We start from the raw sequence: 13,137 nt of genomic DNA on the forward strand, positions 1-13,137 counted from the left end.
TTTTAACGGAAACGTGGTTGCGTCCAGATATCGCTGACGAGGAACTTCTGCCTGATAGCAACGAATTTCAAATTTACCGAAAAGATAGAATAAGCAAAAGGGGCGGCGGAGTATTAATTGCAGTTAATAATAACATTTTGTCTTTCCTTGTGGATATCCCATGTGAACTGGAAATCATATGGGTGGCAATAGCATCCCGCCTCGGTTACACTACCTTAGGCATCTGCTACAGGCCCCCGGACTCCCCTGCCACGTTTGTCGCTGACCTACATGACAATATCACGGCTATTCGAACCAGATTTCCTAAATCTGACATTTTCTTGTTCGGGGATTTTAATTACCCAGACATTGATTGGCTGAACCTATGTTCACATTCATCTGCCTCTAATGAGTTCATGCAGCTAACACTCGACTTTTCTTTTGTTCAACTAGTCAATGCTCCAACACGCGATGCTAATATTTTAGACCTTATTTTATCATCTGCTCCAGAGAGGGTTAGTGATATATCTTATAATGACGGGTTCAGTGATCATCAGCTTCTTGAGTTATCGATTAATGCCCCTTATTACTCACGCCGCACCCAACCAAAACAGATTCTAAATTACAGGAAGGCTGACTTTGACGCTATTAATCGTTGTCTCGAGCATTTCTCCGAAATTTTTGTGCGTGATTTTTCATCCCGGTCTGTTAACGAAAACCGGACTTTGTTCAAAGAAAAAATAGCGAAACTGGTGCGCAAACACATACCGAGAATAACATTACGGGTCAACATATCTAAACCTTGGTACAACAATTCCTTACGAGCATTGAAAAACAAGAAAAAACGTCTTTTCAGAGCCGCGAAACGATTGCGCACTGATTCTGCGCATGCTGAGCACAGACTGTGTGAAGCATCATACTGCCATGCCATCCGGAAGGCCAAACATAAATTTTTATCACAGGACCTTCAATCGCTCATAAAAAATAACCCCGCAAAATTTTGGAAAACAATTTCCCCGTCACGCACGTCGGACACCATTTCATTGCTTGATAAAAACAAACGTCCAATACCCCAAGAGAACTGTCCAGTCACGTTTAATGACTACTTCACATCAGTATTCACTACCGAAGACTATTCCAACCTACCTCAACCCCAAGAACTCAATTACCCATTCATGACTACAATAGATATAACAGCAGAAGGCGTAGCATCTCTAATTAACAGTCTTAAGGTATCAACTTCCTCAGGGGTAGACGGAATAAATACAAAAATTCTCAAACACACCATGCATCCCTCTAGTATCATTCTGTGTCATATTTTCAGGCAATCTTTAGCAACCGGCGAAATTCCTTATGACTGGAAGATTGGCAAAATAATCCCTGTTTACAAATCTGGCGACAAAAACACAGTTAGTAACTACCGCCCCATATCACTAACGAGTATTCCATGTAAGTTACTTGAACATATCGTTGCATCTAACGTCGCGCGCCATCTCGAGAACAATGATTTCTTTTTCCCACGCCAGCACGGATTCAGAAAAGGGTTTTCCTGTGATACACAACTAATTGAACTTACCAGTGATTTATTTAGGAACATGGATGAAAACTACCAGACTGACTGCATATTCATTGACTTTTCCAGAGCGTTTGACCGTGTTGCCCATTGTCGCCTTATAGCTAAAATATCGTCGCTTAATTTAGACTCGCTAACTGTCTCCTGGATCCGGAACTTCATATCTTTTCGTAAGCAGTTCACGGTAACAAACAACTTTTCATCACCCCTTAGTGACGTCACTTCTGGCGTCCCTCAGGGAAGTGTTCTCGGTCCCTTATTATTTTCAATTTTCATAAATGACCTGCCATCGCATCTTACATCATCAGTCCGACTGTTCGCCGATGACTGCATAATTTATCGCCAAATCCGCTCAACCACTGACCATGCAATTCTTCAGCAGGTCCTTGAATGTGTAACTAACTGGTGCACATCATGGCAAATGACACTTAATACTGACAAATGTAAAATCATGACAGTTAGCCGGAAGCATTCAAACTCGCTATTCACTTATTCCCTTAACAGTGCCACACTATCCCGCACGTCTTCCTATAAATACCTTGGCGTTTATCTGACTTTTAATCTTTCTTGGGCGGAACATATTCAATACATAACTGCCAAAGCATCGCGCACGCTTGGCTACCTGAAAAGAAATCTTCATAGCGCACCTGTTTCTACCCGCAAGCTAGCATACTTAACATTGGTCCGTCCCCAACTAGAATATGCATCAGCCATCTGGTCACCACATCAGGCTTATTTCATTCATTCACTCGAAGAAATTCAGAACCGTGCAGCGCGTTTTATTTCTCACGACTACAACCGTCATTCAAGCGTAACAAGCATCAAGTTATCTTTGTCGCTAACAAGTTTACAGACACGTAGGGATATCGCACTTATTTGCTTACTACAGAAACTAATATACAGTCGTCACGCGTCCACACTGCCACTTACACGCCCAATGCGCACTTCACGTCGCCTACATAATAATCTTAGCTTCCAACGTCTATTCGGCCGAACACTCGCGTTTAATTCTTCTGCTTTGCCACGTGCTATCAAGTGTTGGAATGGCCTTCCGGATCGCATTGCTACCATACGTGACCCATTAATCTTCAAAAACGAATTGACCACCTTCATGCATCCATGATATTGTACATAAATTGTGTTCGTATGTGTTGTCAAATCCATGCAGTGCCGCTATTTGTTTGCTGTTTTTTCCTCTGTGTGAATATATTACGGTTTTTTTTAAGTACGGTGTAATAATTGTTTGCAGTCCAAAGTATTTAATATTGTTTACTTTTGTTCTTTCCACTTTGTACCATCTTTTGTCTGCTAAATATTCCAATGTTACAATGTTCCAAGTGTGGAACCTGTGAGGTATTTGTATAAATAAAAAAAAATAAATTAGCAGGTAAGTAGACGATTTAACGCATCAGAAAAATTTTGCGAGGAAAAAACTGATTCCGGTAACGAATTCCAATCTTGCACTGTTCTAGGGAAAAAACTGTGTTCAAAACTATTAGTTCTGGCGAAATGGAGAGTAAGTGAATGTTCATGAACGTTCCGCTAGAACATTCATGCTAGAAGCCCGCGTGCTGTGCGATGTCAGGGCACGTTAAAGAACCCCAGTTAGTGGAAATTTTCGGAGCCCTTCACTACGCAGTCTCTCATAGCCAGATTTGCATTGGGACGTTAAACCTCATAAAACTAAACTGATTCGCCTGTTTTGACGTCCGCCAACGCATGTATTACTGCGCCCCAAAAAGCTTCTCTTTTATGTACAAGGACCCTATTTTAAAAATTTAGTGCCGGCTATACTGAAACTACTTTTAAATTGTGATCTGTTGGCTTTATTTTTATATTGTTTAACTATTAATGTATATGATTGCTTCTTGATGTTTCGCTCTTTGTCCTGATTTTAATTTTTTTCCTTTACTTTTTACGTTCCGACTTAAGTGGTTTTTATCTCTTCTACTGAACATTCAAACTTTGTTCCTAATATTTCTACTTCACTTTTTTTTATGAATATTCTTGCTTCTTTACATGCTTTATGGGTTTCCCTTTAATTTCTTTTCGCCTAAGCACTATCATACTGAGTTAGTACTTTACCTCTGTTGTGATACCCTCAAACTGAGGTTCCTTGAGGGTATTCGGAACTAAAAAAAAGAAAATGAAATGGTTTCTATGTCTGGCTGTACTGATTGTTTTGTAACCAGTTTTTGCTTGACGTTGCATGAAATCATTAAAATGTTCCGGTCGTAATCACCCGATCTTCTAAGTGAAGAAGGAATGCAGAGGCGAAAAACAGCGAGCGCGATGCTCGCTGGACTATTATGGCGTTTGGAGTCGGAACGGTGAAATTATAGATGCCTCCATACGTCTCGCTGTTAGGCCGTCGCTTTTGCCCCGCTATATTTCTTTCTGATGGATGCAAGTCTGAAAGTGGCAATGGTTGATAAACTATCGGCATCTGTGTAGTTGTCTCAACAAAAAAACTAAAGAAGCTGGATGGAGCTGCACATAGGGAAATAACTTTTTACCCCTCCTCCGCCGCCACCGTAGACGCTCTGTCAGTGTTATAACATCACTGCGCAGAGCTTACAGAACAGCCGCTCCATTCAAACCAGGCGTGCCGTATGCGAGGTCATGTCCCAAGAGAAAGCTCCTGCGGCCCATCTCAATTTCTCCGTGAAGTCAAACCAACCCTAGGATGGGCCAGAAAAGTGGTCCACTGGAGCACGCCGATATCTTTCAAACTGTGGCTTGAGCACTTTATTCAGAACGCCAGGAGTTTACGCGCTGGATGTTGAATGAATGAATGAAAAACTTGATTGCACTACAAGGGCTCTTTCTCTTAGCGTAGGTGGAGCCCTCAGTCCAGGGCCCCAGCGGCCTTTGCAGTCTTGCGAGCCCTGTCGATCAGCTTGAGCTGCTCTTCAGGCTTCGAGCTGGACAGCGCAGCCTCCCACTGCTCCGATGTTGTTGTGTTGTTTATCGACGCTGCCTGCATTTTCTGACAGGCCCATGTAACTTGATAAAGCGTTGGGTGTTCACCGCATAGCGGGAATTTGTTGTCATATGTGGAAGGATAGATCTTGCTGAGTAAACTCAGATTGGGGTATGTATTAGTGTGCAGATATCTCCAGGCAACCGACTGCTCTCTACTAAGGTCTTTGTAGAGAGGAGGGTAGGTCCTCCGGAGGGCTCGTTGGTGTTCTAAGATGGCTCCATACCGTCTAGTGACTGCGTCCAGTTCCCCTTCGGTGCGCGCCTCCCGGTTGGCGTATGCTCGGGCGTTGGCGTCCGCACGTTGGTTCCCTTTGACAGCCTCATGGACCAGATGTTGAAACCTTTGGGCATAAAATGAGCTCCTGTAATTTTTACCCTGGTTAAAAGCAAATTTCAAGCATATTCATAACCCCGGCTCCCCTGCAAAACCTAGAATACCGTAAGCAAAAGCTTTTGCGCCAACTTGCTGTCCCCGAACCACCACCGCCTTTTTCCCCGCCGCAAGAAAAAGAAATAGCGCACGAAATGAAGCCGATGATAAAGTGTGATTTACGGAGTGCTTAACACGCTGCAAGAAACCCGTAGATCAGCATGCGGCAGTAGATACGCTACGCGCATTATTTTGAAATCTTCCATCAGTGAACTGTTTAATGCTCGAGATGTCGTTGACGTACTGCGTTTCCTTAAAAGCTCTGCGTCCTGAGTGCTATTTCAGCATCAATCGTTTCGAGAATTATTCTTCGGTGCAACCAACTACCGCTGCCGCGGTGGCTCAGTGGTTATGGTGCTCGGCTGCTGACCCGAAAGACGCGGGTTCGATCCCAGCCCGGCGACTGAATTTCTTTGGAGGAGAAATTCTAGAGGCCCGTGTACTGTGCGATGTCAGGCACGTTACAGAACCCTAGGTGGTCGAAATTTCCGAAGCACTCCACTACGGCGTCTCTCATAGCCTTAGTCGCTTTGGGACGTTAAACCACATAAACCTACCAACCAAGCAACCAACTACCTTTAATGTTAAAAATACCCATGTGATCCAATATATTCGAAAGCCCTCCACTACGGCACCTATTTATATTTTTGTTTTTTTAAGAACCGCATTTTCCGTGCAAGACAAATACAGAAGAAATGTTTTAAGAGCGCTAACTCTTATTTATCACGTTTTTTTAATTCCTTGGCGTCTGCTAACAGCTCCCTTCGGCGTGAAATTTTCTAAGTACCTAAGTCCAAGGAATTCAATATGGGGGCCCGTACAGTAAATCGATATAGCAAACCAATTGGTGATAGATTGGTGACGTCATTAGTATATGGAATTGGTGATTGGCGACGACACTGATTTCGTGACGCCATACTTAACTAATCTCATGACTAGATTTAGGCGCTCTTAAGTGAGTAATTAATAAGGCATCATAAAATGAATTAGATATTTCGATTCCTCTATATGATTACAATAGGTTAGACACCAAAATTACTTATGAAGTTAATATTTAGTTTTGGTTATGTTTATATCTAATTGCTTTTAATTAACTTTCCGATAACGTCACGATCTAACTAAAGGATATTCGTAACGGGCTCGCTGAGTTGGAGATGTTAGACACCAATATTGTCTAATTAGCTTAATATTGTCAAGCGCTTTCGTAGAACATGGACGGAAGAAGCAGAAGATAACGGTCGGACAGACCGGCAGAGGTAAAGGAGGAGAAAGGGCCGAAGGACGCTTGTAGGCGTCGTCGCGTCGCGGTCCTGCTTCTATCTATCCCCTCTCTAAATAAACCCCCGTGCGTGCTAAGCGGGTAACAGCTTTGGTGAAGGTGTGGGGTATCGACCACAGAGTGTTCCATCTATTGAAGGAGCCGTAGAATGCCATCGGACATGTCTGGAAACAATACCGAGCAACCAGGACCATCCACGGTGACCTGGCCACATTATCGAGAGCCCCGGACATTCGTTGGAAAACCTGAGGAGGACGTCGACGAGTGGCTGAAATACTACGCAAGAGTGAGCAAATATAACCGCTGGAACGCTGCTACTAAACTGGCTAACGTGGTATTCTTCCTTGCCGCCACTGCCTTCTTCTGCTTTGACAATCATGAGGATTCACTAAGCTCATGGGCTAACTTTAGAAGCGAGATCAAGAAAAATTTTAAGGAAGAATCGGCAAAGAAGCGTGCGGAACAGACATTACTACACCGGGCCCAAGTACCTGGAGAAACTTGCACGGCATACATCGAAGCTATCTTAAAGTTGTGCAAGCTAGTGAATTCCAGTATGCTTGAAGAAGACAAATTCAGCCACCTTATAAAAATAATTGCGGAAGGCATTTATGATTTTCTTATTAGCAGAGAGAGCCTGAGCACCATCGGCGACGTTATAAAGCATTGTAGAACATTTGAAGCTCTTAGGCTGCGTCTAATCGCTCCTAAATTCGGAAGACTGGCCAATGTCTCCTCTAGAACCAGTGTCGAAGCTTGTCCTTCACATTCTATGGCTGATAGAACACGAGAGATTGCGCGCGGGGAATTTTCCAGATCCAGGGACACCTTCAGCCGTGCACAATATCTGGCCACAGTTGTGGACCGCGGGTAGATGTTGCTGCCCTGTCCACTCCGTGGCCCCAACCTAGCGGCGCTTCGGCTATGGACGATCGGAACAACATTGCCCAACATTATGGTCACCAGCCGACGGAAAGGAGGCCCACCTACCCTCAAGACGCGGTTCGATTGTGAGCAGCGAGAGCCTGGCTACAACCAACGTCGCGACTTTGTTCGCCAGGACTCTCATGGCGATCGCTGGCGCTCTCAACCTTTTTGCTACCGCTCTGGCATTGCAGGGCATATCGCTAGACATTACCGCCGCCGTTCCCCGACTGCTCAAGGCTACCGACCCTCGGCGAATATTCACGGACACCGAAGAGCAGCGATCCCCAACTCTGTCCGCTTGGGGCACGTACTATTCGACACATTTGCGGCGTTCACCTGGATCTTATCGGAGTGTGATGCCGCACCTCAGCACCAACGGCGGTCACCTTCTCCTTGACGTCGCGCTTCCCCTCCGCCTCCGGGGAACTGGCAGGCGTGGCCGATAGAGCTGAGGCCGCCGGCGAGTCGATGACGTCCACACCTCTAACAGTGTTAATGTTGAAGTACCAAGCGTTTATTGACGGTGTGAAAAGAATGGCTCTTGTAGACACTGGAGCTACAGTATCCGTTATGAGTTTGATGTTTAAAAACCGTTTAGGCAGGAAAGTAATGTTTAGTGGTGAGCCTGCAGCGTTAATCCGTGGTGTCGGTTGTGAACCTTTGGTTCCACATGGTGTGTGTGCTTCGGATATTGTTATTGGTGGCCTAACGTTTAGAATAGAACTCATAGTGCTGCCGCGGTCCCCGCAGGATGTGATTCTTGGGATTGATTTTCTGCAAGAGTGTGGTGCAACTTTAGACTGTCGTACGGGAGAGAATGCTATGAATCCTGCACTAATTTCGGCTCGTGTGGATGACTCGACACTTTATTTTGGAGCATTTGCGGTGGAAGAAGACACTATTGTATCAGGTTTCTCAGTAGAATTCGTGCGAGTTTCCTCTATTCGCAATCAGTGCAGATCTTTTGAAGCTGTAGTAGAACTTACGACACTCGCCTGCTCTAAGAAGAGTATCCTCGTGCCTCGTTTGGTCGTTCCCGTGGTGAGAGGCCGTACCGAGCTGTGGACAGAGAACCAATCTGTAGAGCCAGCTGTGTTGCCTCGGGGCCTCACACTTGCCGATTTCGAGGAAGCCGTGTCAGGTTCTGTCGCGGCGTTAACCAGCTCTGTCATTCAGCAGCACGTGCAACGAAGTATGGAGACCCAAGTTAAGGCTACGATTAATAAGTCTCGTTCCACAACAATATTTACTTAAGGTTAGGCTTAACATGGCAGCCATGTCGTCAGCACTCTGTAGCTCACAGTTTCATATTTCATTGCGACAGGTATCTACCGCCTTGAGGTAAAGAAAAATGGCTCTGCAAAGAGTCGAAAAACTTTTTCAGCCCAAATTGGTCTAAAATATCCGACCAGAAGGCGGTAGGCGCCCACTTGCCGTATGTATTGAAAAGTAGCCTAATCACGTGGTAATACATCACATGGACGACGGATGGCGCTACCGAACAGCTAAAGCGCGTTACTTCAGAGTATTCCCGTTGGTGGCGGAATTTCTTTTACTTCATTTTTATTGCGCACTTTAGGGTACTTGATAGCCACTGGAACGAGAACATTTCGGGAGAGATCTGCCTATCTGAATTATAAACAAGAGACTACCACTCCTACCAGATTGCGATCAGAGGACGGCCGTCCGGTGCCGCCTTGGCACCTTTTTTAGGGTGTATTAGGTGCGAGTGGGAGACGCACTTTAAATGCGAAAGCATTACTAGTCACATTAAAAGAAATCCTGGCTGTGTGTGTGTGTGCGCGCGTACGTGCGTGTGTGTGTTGCGCCTGCGCGTTTGGGTGTGCGTTCGTGTGTGTGTGCGCACGCGTGTGTGGTGTGTGTGTGGGCGGTGGGGAGGCGTCGCGGTGGCGCAAAGGTTATGGTGCTCGGCATATCCCAAAAGAATCTCGTCGAAAAATGCATCGTTTGATAATGCTATTCGCCATAATCTATTATCGCACAAAAAAAAAAGAATTTCAGGCTGATATGAAGTATAATAGAACACGAAAGACGCGAAGAAAGTTGACGAAACGACTTCAATCCCTCAGTGCACATTCAAAGCATACAAGATGTCGTTCTTTCCAAGTACCGTAGCCTATTAGAATTGGTTACTCACAGTGTGGCCAATCTATCATCACCCGAAGCATCTTTATCTGCAGTCAGATCAAGCCAGTAAGTTTTAAGTACTTGGTTTCATTCTTGCAGAGTACGTTTTTCATGCTTTAATTCTGCTACGGATGTCAATTCGGCGCTTTTTTATTTTTCTTTGTGGGCTGCTTTGTGCCGCAGAAACCTGACTGTATGCCTATTTCGTTTCTTTTATTTATGTTTGCTATCTGTTATAGACCATCCATTTGTGCACGTCATAAACCAGCTCCTGCCTTGGCTACCAAAATGAGGTGGACTGTCAATAAAAAAGAAGAAAAGAAAACACACTGCGCAGCCTTGGTCCTTGTGGTTACCGCAAGGTGGCGACACTAAAAAAAAAGCCTTGAAACAGCGGGAGGGTGTGGCTTTAGACAATGAGTACGGGGCGCAGTAAAGAACCAGCAAACTTTTAAGCACACGCCACGGTGTTTAGCTGCTACACTTGCTGCTTAGTGACGCAGTTGTAGCACACTATATAGAGTTCTGAAAGACGAAGAAGGACTTGAACGCCGATGACCCAACTCAACGAAGACCCAGTGTGAGTGTTTTACCCATTGTGTGCTTCTTGTCTTTTGTGCGCGGGTCGCGTTGTAGCTATGTTTCCAGCGCCAGTATCAATTCCAAGTGACATGAAATAAATGGTTTGGTCAAACACAGCGCTAATTCCGTTTACCTGTTCCTATGCCCGCCGTTTTCGCTCCGTTTTATGAGAGAGTACCAGCTGTTCCTACCCACTTTACGTCTGCTGAACAACGTCTGGCCTAAGACGCGCCCCGCAGTGTTGCTTCTTGTTCCTTGCCCTTGGTATGGCGCAGCAGTCAAAAGTGAACTTTTTCTCTCTCGCTGCTTGTCTAGATGCAGCACAGGTAGCCAACTCAAGCCATTCTACTTCGCTCTGCACCGCCCACTTTACCTTGAACGAAAAAGTAGGACTAGGGCGCCGACGACGCGCCTCTGCGGAGACCCATACGTGAGTACATCTGTTCTCTTGCACATAGCTCGGTTGGTGTTTTTTGCGCAGGTGTCGCTTAAAGTCCCACGCTTTCCTACCTGCACCATACAAGCAGCCCACGTTCCGTTTACATCCAGGCAGTCATCATCAAATACATTTTCTGCCAAGAACATGCTTGAGAAGTTCGATGCGGAAATAGAAGTGGAAAATGCCTGAAATATGCAGTCTTTCATTTAATGAACTGATGCATCAGCTGTCAATGAGTGAACCATTTGGAACGTTGAAAAGTCGGCGCGTATTTTTAGCTGCGGCTGGCTAAATTCTGGAGTGCGAAGTAAACAGGAGAAAGAAGCTGCGCCATTATTTGTGGATCGATTATATTACCGTGAAGTTTTGTACCTATTGTTGGTTCATAAAATCTGTACGATGATTGATAACCTCGTGACGCGAAGCGCGACCATATCTATCTTGATTTGGTTCATCGGTTTGACGTCCCAAGGCAACTCGTGCTACGGGGACGACATGGCTCCGTCCGGGCTCCGGAAATTTCCACCACTTGGGGTTCTTTAGCGTGCACTGAGATCGCACAATACACCGGCCTCCAGAATTTCATCTACACCGAAATTCGAACGCTGCCGCCTGGATCGCACCCGCGTCTTTGGGGTCAGCAGCCGAGCGCCAAAAGAGCTGCTTTTATCTGGGATTATCGCTGTTGCGCGCTGCCGCTTCAACGTGGTGCGAGATAGCAGCCATAGCATTTGGACTTTACCACGGAAGTTCACTTCCCAGCTTTAAAAGTAGCGCGGCTGAGAGCAGCGGTCTGTTAAGTTCTTCGACGACCGTAAAATGCGCTGGTCGCTATCGCTTCCGCCAGACTGTTTATACTCCGTTTCATACATCATGTGCAACGCTGACAAGGTTACGGAAGTAGTCCGCAAAACAAAATAACGAGAGTTGTATCACTCCGCGCTGTTCTGTGGCCGTGTGGTCTAACGTGTCGCCCCGGAGTGTCGACAGACCGCAATGGGGGTGCACGTGTTCAAATTCCGCGTGGTGAAACTTTTTTTCGCACATTTTTTTTTCTTTTTTTTTCATCACAAGTTGCATTTCGCGTGACTTGATAGAGAAATCTTGTTTTGTTCACAATCGCTTGAATATTATGCCCTGCTCCCGAAAAAACTGCATGCATCTGTTCAGTTGATGCATACGGCGTTAATGTGAGCTGTCTGAAATTCGTTGTCAGTGAGCTCGCACCGGCTTTTGATCAGCAGTGGCGGTTTTCTTCCCGATTCTGCAGCATTGTGACTATACTTTTTAGATGCAAGCTAGAGATTTGAGCGAAAGATGACACACATTCGTCGGGTTTAATTAATCAGCACAGTGGTGAGTGCTCCGCCGTGGCCCGATTAACAAGTGGCCGTCTGCAACTTTCGATTTCGCTGTTGCCGAGGAACCCACTCTTTTGTGGGCCTCTCTTAAGGTATCTGACATGTTATGAATTGTTCTGAGCAACCGGTTAGCGGCTGATCCAGTCTTCGCCAAAAGAGTCTGGGACCGACTTTGGCATTGTGCTGTAGGGTAGCCTGAAGGCCTTGGCGAGAGCAGTTATTTTTTACTGATCGCAAAGTTGAGAAGCAAGATGTCTTAATTTAGAATGCTGGCTTAGAATGTAGAGTACAGGAGCGCAGAAAACAATCTAGACTTCTTAATCGCCTATTTCCTGACTGTGTATGCGTAACATTCTTGTGCATATCTGCAATTCTTTTGTTTGTGTTAAGGTACCTTTCGTTTTTAAGCAAAGCACGTTTTCCTTTGCCATTGAAGATAGCTCTATAACTTGGCTATTTTATGCGGAAAAAGAGCAGTATATTTAAACTGATGGGTCAATATATTTTTACACACACCACCTGGATATGGCTTGTTTCCTGTGTTGTGTTAATTTTAGAACGTGTTGATTCACACAGTGACCGAAAATAGTACTCCCTCAAAAGTTAGATTTGTTGTCCTGCACAAATGTATATGAAGGCAATACAGAGGCAAGTCAGCTTGTCTCTATTTCCCTGCTCACCTAGAACAGCAGAAGCTGCTCAGGCAGGATTTTCATGCAGTCAGGTAAAAAGAGTTCCAAGCTGTGGGAGCGTCAAATAAGACTGCAGGTAAAGTTGTACAACGCTAGGAAAACATATTCTATAAATGAGACAGGACAATGAAGAATGTTGACCCCACAGTGTTTGCGAGAAATGGATTATTCTGGAAACAGCCAGTGGCCCCCTTGCCCGAAGGCGCAGCCAATCCCATTATTAAACCTTTAAGGAAAGCATCCTGAGATGAGTTCACAGTCTTGTCCTGCCAGACGTATTCTTTTGTGTGCCCTGCGTTGACCCAGGTTACATCTAGGTAGATGATGCACCTGTAAATGCGAAACAACCGAGTGCACGAGTTAATGTTATTAAGTAAACAAACATACTGCAGCATGTAAGCAGGCAACGCACTGCAACAAACACTCTGCTAACCACTGTCTCACAAATAGCCGCTCAAAGACAATCGAGAAAAAGAATTATCTCGGCTTTATTAAGGCGGAAGCCTTTAATGCCTCATCGTTGTAAGCAGAAGTTGTCGACAGAAAATGTCACGCTTTTCAGTTGGTCGAAACGGTCGTGACGACACAGTGCGCGAATTTCAAACGGGGCCAATTGTACTTCGGCTACTAACCATGCAACCAATTAAACGGATCGTATAGTGATGCTCCAAGTAAGTGGGACAGAGCTTAGTTAATTGCTTACTTAACCAAATGTCCAATTAACTTTCTAGTTAGACCAGAT

This window comes from Amblyomma mixtum, chromosome 7 (genome assembly GCF_055824585.1).
Source record: "Amblyomma mixtum isolate Tamu chromosome 7, ASM5582458v1, whole genome shotgun sequence".
NCBI lineage: Eukaryota > Metazoa > Arthropoda > Arachnida > Ixodida > Ixodidae > Amblyomma > Amblyomma mixtum.